The following is an 11,284-nucleotide window of genomic DNA, read 5'->3' as shown; positions in this document are numbered from 1 at the left end:
TGAGGGAAAAACAGCAATGAAGCGGCGAGGTAAGTCCTACTATGGGGAGAGTGAAGCGTTCAGCTGATAAGAAGAGAGGGCATACGCACAAGAACTCCCACACTTGCAGATAATAACCACTTGACCTGGCTTCAATGACTGGATGATCAGAGCTTAACTAGAAGAAGAAAGAAGAGGAAAAAAAGAGTAATCTAATACAATTTGATGAACTTGACCTACACCTATGGATGCAGTAGCTCAAAGAGGGAACATATCTTTACAGTAAGGATCATTCCCACGCACTCCATACACAGAATAGACAGGGATGGGCAACTTGGACATTGGCTACACAAAGTGTGAGTGTGTGTGTGTGTGGGTGTGGGTGCTACAAAGGTATGAAGTGACTGGCTTACAAGCTTTTAAGAGGGAACCTAGATCCAAAGTTCGTGAAGGAAGGTAGACTTTTCACTGAGTAGTATCCAATCTGTCTAGGTGGGGCTGATGAAAGGAGATGCAGATACGTCTCTTGTGATACAATAGTGAATATTTGTTATCAGGACTGATTGTGAGGGTTGGAAATGTAAAGGTAGACGTTTTGTAGCAAGGAAGGGAGTGATTAACTTTGCAGTCTAGGAGTGAAGTTCCTGGGACCATCAAGGGAGAAGAGCGGAGTGAGGGACCCTACCCAGAGAAGCAGCGACGCCAGAGGTGGAGGCAGAGAGGATGACGTGGAGAGATGGAGCAGCTGGGGACTTTAGACTCAGAGAGGGAGAGGGATGGTGTGCTGACAACCAGTGGGCAGGCTTGTAGGGTATACACGTTGGTTGGCTGATGATGCATGGAGGGGATTGTAAACATGGCAATGATAGGATGAATGTAAAACTAATGTTCTCCCATGTAAACTATCACATGATTCACAATAAAAAAAAAAAAAAGAACAAAGAAAGAACTGAAGAAAAATTCAAGTCTTAACTTGAAATATTGCAGGATTCCATGGACAAAATACTGAATTATACAGGAAGCATCCAAAGTACATAGAAGAGATACCCAGAGTCACAATACCAAAAATAATTGTTTGACACTCACCTTTTCAGGAGGTATCATATGATCAAGAAAAAATGGTATTGAAGGGAGCAGTTCAAGCTTTACTGAAGACATTGGATAAAAAACAGGGTTCCAGAAATTTATCGAATACCAATTAAGATACCTCAATAAATGGATGAAACCTGGAAGAAATAATTCATCTATGTCAAGAAATTTGAAACAGATACTGGGCAACTGACTGGATTTAGAATAGACTTCCTAGTATGTCTGAAAGCTCTGCTGAAATCTTTCTACCATGCATGACCCTGCTGATATTTAAAATATTGGAGGTATAGCTTCCAGCATCATAGCAACACACAGTCCATTACAGTACAACAAACTTACAGATAAATGGTGGGAAGAGATCCATATTTGTGCCACAGAAATGTGATCCAACAAAATATGGAAATTATTGAAGGTTCATACACAAGTAAAATTTTTCTGAAGATATATCAAAACATTCACACCTGTATATCAACAAGATAGTGTAAGAAATTCACACTGGATTCTGAAGAAGTTCTGAAACTAGGAATATCATTGCTGATGTCAGATGGATTTTGGATGAAAACAGACCATAGCAGAAAAACGTTTATCTGTGTTTTATTGACTATGCAAAGGCATTTGACTGTGTGGATCATAACAAATTATGGACAATATTGTGAAGAATGGGAATTCCAGAACACTTAATTGTGCTCGTGCAGAAATTGTGCATAGATCACAAGGACACTGAACAAAGGGTACTTCAGGCTTTAAAATCAGGAAGGATTCATATCAGGATTGTATCCTTTCACCAGAATTATTCAATCATTACGCTGAACAAACAATCCGTGAAGCTGAATTATATGAAGAACATAGCATCAGAATTGGAAGACAGATGACTCACTAACAACCTTTGTTGTTGGAACTAACAACCTTAGATATGTATGTAAATAATACAACATTGCTTGTTGAAAGTGAAGAAGTCTTGAAACCGTTCCTGAAGAAGAGAAAAAACTACAGATTCAGTGTGGTTTATGCCTCAACATAAACAAAACAAAAATTCTCACAACTGAACAAACAAAAAACATCATGATAAATGGAGAAGACACTGTAATTGTCTAGAATTTCATTTTACGTGGATCAGTGCTCACAGAAGCTGCAGTCCCAAAATCAAACGATGTATTGCATTGGTGAAATATGCTAAAAAAGACCTCTTTAAAGTTTTAAAGACCTCTTTAAAGTTTTAAAGACCTCTTTAAAGTTTTAAAGATCAAAATGTGTCATTTTGAGGACTAAGATGAGCATGAATTAAGTCATGGTATTTTTTATTTTTTCATATGCATATGAATGCTACACAATTAATAAGAAAGACTTAAGAATGATGCAGGCAAAGAAAATTAAATACACCATGAACTGGCAGAAAAACTAACAAATTTGTGTTGGAAGAAATAAAGTCAGAATGTTCCTTAGAAGCAAACATGGCGAGACTTGGTTTCATGTACTTTGGAAATGTTATCAGAAGGGACCTGTCCCTGAGAAGGGCATCATGCTTGGCGGAGTGGAGGATCTGTAAAAAGGAGGAAGATATTTGATTAGATAGATTGATGCAATGGTTGTACTAATGGATTCAAACAGCAGTGATTGTGAAGACGGTGAAAGATCAGGCAATGTTTTGTTCTGTTGTACATAGGGTTGCTATGAGTCAGAACCAACTTAATGGCACCTAACAACAACAACAACATAGTCCAAACACCCTTAGCAACCCTGGGCACAATGAAGGAGCTCATATTCACATTGTTTATTAAAAAGATAAATGAATTTAGGAGCATTTGTGAAGTTTCAATGCCTGCAATCCTCCAAAATTATACCAGGGAAGTGTCTTTCTTGCATATATGTTTCTCTTGCTGCTTTCAGAGCAATAAAAAAGAAAGAAAAAAATTAAAAATTGGATTAGATTATATCTTTATGTCTAGGTCTAGGTTTTTAAAATTTAAGTCAATTTGTGGTTGTAGATCAAAGCTTCTTAAGCATTTTGCGAGTCACACAAATCGTTCTTATTCAGAGCATTCAAACAATTTAGTTCTGTGAGGCCACCCAAAGTAGTTCATTGCTCCTAACCACAGTCCTTCATTCTGTAAATATATATTGTATATGTTGATTTATTGCCAACAGAAATATTGTCTTTCTTTTTTGCAAAAAATACTTTTTATGCCTATAGTTAGTATACTGGGTGGAAAACTAGACATTAGAATAGTTTACTTTACTGGGCATAGGGTGTAGCAGTTCCACCAAAGAGTTCAATATGAAGAAATATCTGAGTTCCTGTCCTCCTTTACTGTATTTTCCAGGCAGACAATGCATTGAGAGCTCCTGATATTCTTTTTCTTCCCAATATTCTTAATGGATAGAATGTGGGAACATGCATAGAGAGTAAATAGAAAAAAATGAGAATGTGTATCTGTTTTGACCTTGGGAAAGCTGTTTAACCTTATGGCGCCTCTGTGTCCTGATCTATAAAATTAAGATAATAATAATACACATAGAGTTTTGAAAATTACGAGTTAATATATGTTTGGCACAGACCAAACACTATATAAGTGTTACTATTATAATTATTGTTTTGTATCAAAATGACACTGCTTAGTCCCCTCCATCCATGGAAAATGCATTTTTATTTGACTTTCCAAGTGCTAGAGATTGAATGTTCTGTTTCTTGCTTGACTGACTGGAGTACCAAGAACATTTATTTTCTAGACAGTTGGCTGATCCTAGAGGTGAATTCTGTAGTCATGGAACAGATCAGAGCTACCTGGTCCATACAAGGAACAAACCTACAGTAATTTTGACCTCATTAGTAATATGTTCTGAACTAGATAAAAAACAGAACTCTCAGAACACGGTTAATTCAAATTTGCTGTCCCTGTTAATCAAAGTTCCCAGATGATTGCTAGATATTCTGCTTCACTTTAGTTAGGTTTATATAAGACCAAAACATCTGGATAAGAAATGAAAAAAATGCAGATATTTAAGCCATATGATGGGAAACATGCAGATGTGTCAGATTTGGATCTGTCATTTTGTTCTTTCTTTTAAAATAAAGAGAAACCAAAAGGAAAGAAATAAAACAAACAAAAATCCACCACAGTTTGTCTACCTTAAACAAAAATCCATTGCTGTTGAATTGATTTAGACTCATAGTGACCCCATAGGGTAAAGTAGTAGATCTTCCTCACAGGGTTTCTTTGTGTAGAAGTCCAGATGTGACCCACCAACCAATCCTTGGAAACTCAATACAGGGTCACTTTGAGTCAGAATTAAATGAATAACACTTAACAACAGCAATCTTTATGGAAGAAACATTGCCATATATTTCTCCTGCATAGCGGCTGGTGGATTAGAAAGGTCAACCTCTCTGTTAACGGCCAAGCACTTTTACTCATGGCAAAATCATGCTGGTTTCTTGTGACAGAAGTTTAAAATGCCCCAATTTGGATTGGTTAGAAAACAAAAGTTATTTTTATTTGTGTTTGTTTTTAACTTAAAGAAGCCATCTGATCCATGAGCAGCATTTGTGAGATGCAGTTGCTTTTAGGGTGATACAACATATTGAAAGAGTTGTTCATGATGAATTATCTGGGGAAGTATGGCTGGGATAATACCAACAATAAAGAGAAATTTGCTACAGAAATTTCTCAGAAATGTTGTTTGTTTCCTAAGAAAAGCTGACTTCAACTAAATGTGTAGACTTAGATCCAAAAGAATGCATATAAATCTCTCCAGCTTATGAAATAAATGTGGTTATTTACAGCCTGGAAACAACCAGTTGATTGTGAGCATAAAGAAAATAAGCTGTCATTTATGGAGTTCAATTTAAGGAAACTAAAATCCATGAAGAAGTCCCTGAAATGTCTATCATTGGTTTCCTAGAAAATAATTTTAAATAAGTTAAATCATGATGTTCCCAGGAAGTTGCCACAATCTGGCCTGTGGTTCCACCAAACACCCCATTCCAAAAAGTAAGCATATTTGTTAAACAACACATTAAGGTAGATATTAAACCATGTAATTTTAAAACTGGATGAGGTCTTCAAAGTCATCTTATTTCATTCCCTTCATTCTACTTATGGGAAAACAGCCCTAGAGATAGATGAAGTGACTTGTTCAAGTTTTATATATATATTCAACCTATGTATATATGTTCAAGTGATATATATATATATATATACATATATACATATAATGCCTACAGTGATGATGCAACTGATGGGTAAGTTTTGGCAAATGTAAAAGAAGATAAAGAGTAGGAATAAAAGGAATTCTGAAATTCATGAAGGCACTGGGCACATGGAGAATGCAGGGAATATACTGAGGATAGGAATGGGAGAAGTTACATGAATCCACGGCAAGTAAGCTTTACCTCTGAATATTTTTTTCAGTATACACAACAAAATACAAACAGTAGTCTTTTGTCATTGTCCTGTCTTCCACAGTTGTTAAATATTACTGAGTAGAATGTTTGGCACCTGAATCAGATCATTTTACAGATGAACTGATGAGTAAATAAAGATCCAAGTTTTTTACAAGGATTCAAGACATCAAAAGATTAAGCTCAGGTTTGGGAATTTGACTTTGATTATCAGATATTTTTCAATTGCACAAGGAGCCCTGGTGACACGATGCTTAAGTGCTTATCTGTTAACTGAAAGGTCAGTGGCTCAAGCTCACTATCCAATCCGTGAGAGCAGGCTATGGCAGTCTGCTTCTGTAAATATTAACAATCTAGGAAACCCTAAGGGACAGTTCTACTCAATCCTAAAAGTAGTTATGAGTCAGAATTAATTAGACAGCAAAGGATTTGGTTTGGTTCAATTGTACAAACACGTGGCAAGCAAACCCACCTTCAAGGTCTCTAGCACTCTATGGCAATGCATGTGGAGAAAATACAAATCAACTGTTCTCAGATGCTTTGAAAGGCATAGATAAAATAAAGTGGGGAAATATCCTGCACACCTGGGTTTCCCCAAGTGAAAAAAAAAAGCACCACAATTTCTTCCCCTGGGTTCCCTTGTCTTCTGAAAAGTGTTCCCATACAACGAACAGAGGCCTAAAACTAGGACATATCTTTTTTAAGCATTAGGATAAAAATCCAGAAAATTGTTTGTTACAATTATCACATGATGACAATTTTGTCTAGCACAGTGGAAATTTACTTGGGGATAAAATTGTGTGCATTAAAGAGAAATATAGAATATCAGTATAGAATTCAGGGCTTAACCATTGCACCATACCCAACCATTTATCATTTCAATTTTAAAACAGCAATGCTTCCAGTGGAAACAGAAAACAAGTTGTCAGCATTTTTCTTTGAGCACTATGGAACCACAAAGCCATAGACCAGGCAATAAAATTTGTTTAAAAAGCTCAATGCTTCAAGACAAGCCAGATTATTATGAGAGATTTTGCACTGATGCCAATTCACATGAAATTAGCTTTATTGGATTGAAAGATTTCTTTTTTCCTTTCCTTTAATGTGACCAAACCCAGTTCTGAGCCCCATTGCAGAGGATGAGGGTCATCGATCTTCCTCCTTGCTTTTCAATTCCATTCATAACCCAAGGATGATTAAGCATGGTGAAGCAAACCCTTGAATTTATTCCTTCTTTCATGGGAATTACCTAAACGTTTTCTCTATTCTCTACTGCTGTTTTGCTTTCAAAACAAAAACAAAACCTACTTAAACATGGAATGTTAAAGTTGGAAGCGTCCTGAGAGATAGTCTAATTTTATTTTAAAGATGGATAAACTGATACTCAGAAAGTTTAAGTGACTTATCCAAAGTCAGAGAAATAATTCATGACAGAGTCAAACCTAAAATCCAGGATTCTTGATTGACAATAGTCTTTCCACTATCACACTAGATCCTCAGCAATTCAAAAGCTGTATTCTTAAACTATTCATTCAGTCATCTATCATTTTAGGGCAGCCACATGACTTACCAATTGGAGAAACTTTAAGTCCCTTCAAACATCTTTATGTCACTTGAACCTGTGGGATCCTGAAATGTGTAAGTATACTATATACACAAAAGGACTGGAATCAACTGTGAAACTTTCTCCCCCACAACATCCACCACTACCTGCAGGAGAAGATACATATTGCTTGGATTATGGAAGATTATTGTTGTTGTTGTTGTTAAGTGCTGTCCAGTCAGTTCTGACTCACTGCAACCCTGTATAAATTTCCCAAGGAGTGGCTGATAGGTGTTAACTATAAACCTATGGTTAACAGTCCAGTGCTTATCCAACAGTGCCATACCAGGACTCCCATGAAAGACTATTTTTGTTGTTGTTAAGTGTCCTTGAGTCAGTTCCAACTCATAGCGACCCTGTGTAGGGTTTTCCAGGAGTTGCAGGTGAGTTTGAACTGCTGAACTTGTGGTTCAAACCTACCTTGAGGTTGAGTGTTTATCCTATGGTGCCACACTGGGACTCGATTAGTTTACCATTAAAGTTGGTTTTCCTTGTCATAAAAAGTTTGAGTCATTTTCTAGAAACCATAACATTTGGATTGTACTATTCCCATTTGGAGCTCTGGTAGCGTAGTGCTTACGAATCGGGCTGTGAACCTCAGGGTCAGCAGTTCGAAACTACCAGCTGTTCTGTGGGAGAAAGATGAGGCTTTCTGCTCCCATAAAGATTTACAGCTTCAGAAACCCTGTACAGGGTCACTATGAGTCGGAACCAACTCCACGACACATTACAACAACAATTCTCATTAGAAGCCCTGGTAGCTTAATGGTTATGAGTTGGGCTGCTAACCTCAAGGTCATCTTTTAGAAACTACCAGTTGTTCCGCAGGAGAAATATAAGGATTTCTGCTCCCTTAAAGATTTACAGCCTTGGAAACCCTGTACAGGTTCACTATGAGTCAGAATCGACTCCATAGCACACCACCACCATTCTGATTCGGCTAGGTTTTTAAAAATGAGAACCTCAAGTTACAATATTGAATAATTCTGTGGGCAAATGGAGTCCTGTTGTGGCACTGTTTAATAAGCACTGCACTGCTAACCACAAGGTAGGCGGCCCCTCTTCAGAAACCCTATACAGACTTGCTATGAGTTAGAACCAACTAGACAGTACTTAACAACAACAACAACATGGGGAAAATGTTGAATGATCCAGAAAACATCAAAAGAAGATGGAAGGAATGCAAAGGGTCACTGTACTAAAAGTGTTCAACCATTTCAGGAGGTAGCATATGATGAAAAACCAATGTTACTGAAAGAACTCCAAGCTGCGCTGAATCCATAAAGCAAGGTTCCTGGAATTGACGGAATATAAACTGAAATGTCTCAGCAAACCCATGCAGTCCTAGAGGTACTCATTTATCTATGCCAAGAAATTTGGAAGACAGCTTTTTGGGCAACCAACTAGCAAAGATCCTTATTTGTGCCCATTCCAAAGAAAGATGACCATACAGCATGCATAAATTATCAAATAATATCATTAATATCATGCACAAGTAACATTTTATTAAAGAGAATTCAAAAATGGTTGCAGCAGTATATTGACAAGGAACTGCTCAAAATTCAAGCTGGATTCAGAAAAGCACCTGGAATAAGGAATATCATTAAGGGAAACAGAGAATACCAGAAAGATGTTTACAAGTGTTTTATTTACTATACAAAGGAATTTGACAGTGGATCACAATAAATTATGGATAACATTGTAAAGAATAAGTATTTCAGAACACTTATTTGTACACATATAGAATCTGATAAATAGATCAAAAGGCAGTCATTCAAACATAACAAGGGATATTGTGTGATTTAAAATCAGAAATATGCTTCAGGGTTGTATCCTTTCTCCATACTAATTTAATCTGTATGTTGAGCAAATAATCTGAGAGCCTGGAATGCATGAAGAATTCCTCATCAGAACTGGAGGAAGGCTCATTAACAACCTCAGATATACAGATGACACAACCTTCCTTGCTAGAAGTGAAGATGACTTGTGTCCCTTACTGATGAAAATAAAAGATTACATCCTTCAATAAGGAGCCCTGGTAGCGTAGTGAATTACAAGTTGGGCTGCTAACCAAAAGGTCTGTAGATTGAATCTACCAGTTGTTCCATGGGAGAAAGATGAGGCTTTCTACTCCCCAAAATCTTTATAGCCTCAGAAAACCTATACAAGGTTTCTATGTGTTAGAACCTACACAACAGTACACCACCACCATCACAGATTACCACCACCATAGGGAGTACACTTCAACATAAAGAAAGCAAAAACTCTTACAACTGGACCAATAAGCATCATGGTAAATGTAGAAGAGATTGAAGTTGTCAAGGATTATATTTAACTTGGATCTATCATCAACACTGTCAAGAAATCCAACATTACATTGCATTGGGAAAATCTGCTGCAAAAGACATTTTTAAAGCTTTAAAGAGCAAAAAATGTTACTTACAGGACTAAGGCTCACCTGCCTCAGGCCATGGTAAATTCAATAGACTCATATGCATGTGAAAGTTGGACAGTGAATAAAGACCATAGAAGAATCAGTGCATTTGAATTATGGTGTTGGCCAAGAATATGGAATACACTGTCTGTCAGAAGAACAAACAAATTTGTCTTTAAAGAAGTACAGCCAGAATGCCCCTTAGAAACAAAGATGGCCAGACTTCATTCTTCTCATGTACTTTGTATCAGGAGAGAACAGTTCCTCAAGAAGTACATCATGCTTGGTAAAGTAGATGGTCAGCAAAACAGAAGAGATGAATTGACACAGTGGCTGCAACAATGAGCTCAAACATAGCAGTCATTATGAGAATGGTACAGGACCAGACACTGTTGTACATAGGATTGGTAGGGTTGGTAGGTGTCAGAACTGACTTGAGAGCACCTAACAACAACACTGTGTTAAGGGCATCTACTTAAGCCAGAAACACTAGATTTGCAATTTATTGATTATTTCACTTTGGGAAAGCAACTTAAACTCTTAGTGCCTTAGCTTACTTAGTTGTAAAATATGGATGAAGATGATGATGAAAACAATAGTATTATTGAGAAGATTAAATGAGCATGTAAAGTGCATAGAAAAGAACATCATATTTAGTAAGTGTTGTAAAAGTATTAGCTGTTTCTTAAATTTACCTCTGTGCTATACTGGAAAAAAAGAAAAGAATAGATGGCTCGGCAAATTAAAGTCCAACATTGACGATTATGGGAACTCCTAAACTATTTTAAAGATTAAATTTATACAAGAATGAGTACTGCTAATTAGTAGTTCATATTTATTCATTAGAGCTGGCTGAGCAGGTTATTTACTTAAAAACATCATCATCATATTTATTACAATTACTATTTTTATTTTAAATAGCAGTTGTTGTTTTGTTTTGTTTTTTCAAATTAGAAGGTAATTCAGACTTTCATTAACTCAGTAAATTGATCCTTCAACTATTTGGAATTAGTGAGTTGTAACTGTATCTCAATATACCCTTAGCCCAAAAAATAATAACAAGCCTAGGCATTTTTTAGAAAGTAGTTTTTCAATCTGCTGAGTTCCCAGAATTTTCCACTCACAATGATCTCAACAGGTTTGAAAGGCCAAAATAATAAAGAGGAAGTTCACCAGGTCAATGAGCCATTGCATAGTTGTGGCTTTTAAGCAATGACAAGTTAAAATGAGTCAAATGTGTGATGTAGCTGCTTAGAAAGCAAATGCAGTACTAGAACACAGCAATGCAAGTGGAGTGCCCAGTTCAAGAGAAGAACTCAGAACTAGTCAGACCACATCTGGGATGCTGTGTTAATTTCTGGGCACTCACATTCTAATAGGAACTTTGCCAGTCTAGAAAATTTTCAGAAGATGGCTCAGATGGTAAAATTTATGAAATCTTGCCATGGAAAAAATGATTTAAGGAACTGGAAGTGTTTTTCCTGAAAGAAAGTAGATTCAGCCAGAATGTTACATGGAAGAAAAATTAGAATATTTAGTGTAGCCTTAAGGGAAGAACCATGAGAATAAGTAGAACTCATGAGGAGGCAAATTTAAGTTCAGGATCAGAAAGCTCTGTCTAAGAATACAAATGACAATAAGCAGAATGGGCTGCCTTGTAAAACAGTAAACTCTTTCACTACAAATTGACAGGGGATAGGTATGGAGAAAGGATTTCTAGTGTAAGAGTGAGGTTGAAATAGTTAATGTTTCAGAATATTTTTGTAGAATATAATTGTAG

The sequence above is a fragment of the Chrysochloris asiatica genome, unplaced genomic scaffold (assembly GCF_000296735.1).
Source record: "Chrysochloris asiatica unplaced genomic scaffold, ChrAsi1.0 scaffold00159, whole genome shotgun sequence".
Classification (NCBI taxonomy): domain Eukaryota; kingdom Metazoa; phylum Chordata; class Mammalia; order Afrosoricida; family Chrysochloridae; genus Chrysochloris; species Chrysochloris asiatica.
Note: the sequence above shows the minus strand (reverse complement) of the source record.